The 303-nt window shown below is 36.0% G+C and overlaps 1 protein-coding gene across 1 annotated transcript in view; it reads left to right on the top strand.

Moving 5' to 3' along the window:
• Positions 1-303, top strand: part of LOC119592394 (neuropeptide FF receptor 1-like) — a 97,236-nt gene that overhangs the window by 81,776 nt on the left and 15,157 nt on the right. The gene's annotated exons all lie outside the window — the stretch shown is intronic.

Raw genomic sequence — 303 nt, 5'->3', positions numbered from 1 at the left:
AGTTTTGTTTCGAACAAAGGCAACCGAAAATGTTATAAATGAAACTACCTTAAGATGAAGATCCAGTGATACTCTTAAGTAGCTGACTCAAAGGGAACCTTGGGATTAAATCGCATATGAATAAGGGAAACGGGATTAAATCGCATGTATTATAAAGATATTGATGATGGGGGTATGGATCAAAGGGGAGGGAGATTCTTGATTAAGTTTATATGCTAATAATATGCTAATATGAAACACGTGTCGACAAACACAGGGACAGAATTAAGCAAAAGAAAGGAATCCCATTAAGCAAAATCTGGG

Source organism: Penaeus monodon, chromosome 30 (genome assembly GCF_015228065.2).
Source record: "Penaeus monodon isolate SGIC_2016 chromosome 30, NSTDA_Pmon_1, whole genome shotgun sequence".
NCBI lineage: Eukaryota > Metazoa > Arthropoda > Malacostraca > Decapoda > Penaeidae > Penaeus > Penaeus monodon.
The sequence above is the reverse complement of the archived record's forward strand: the minus strand, read 5'-3'. Positions and strand labels throughout refer to the sequence as shown.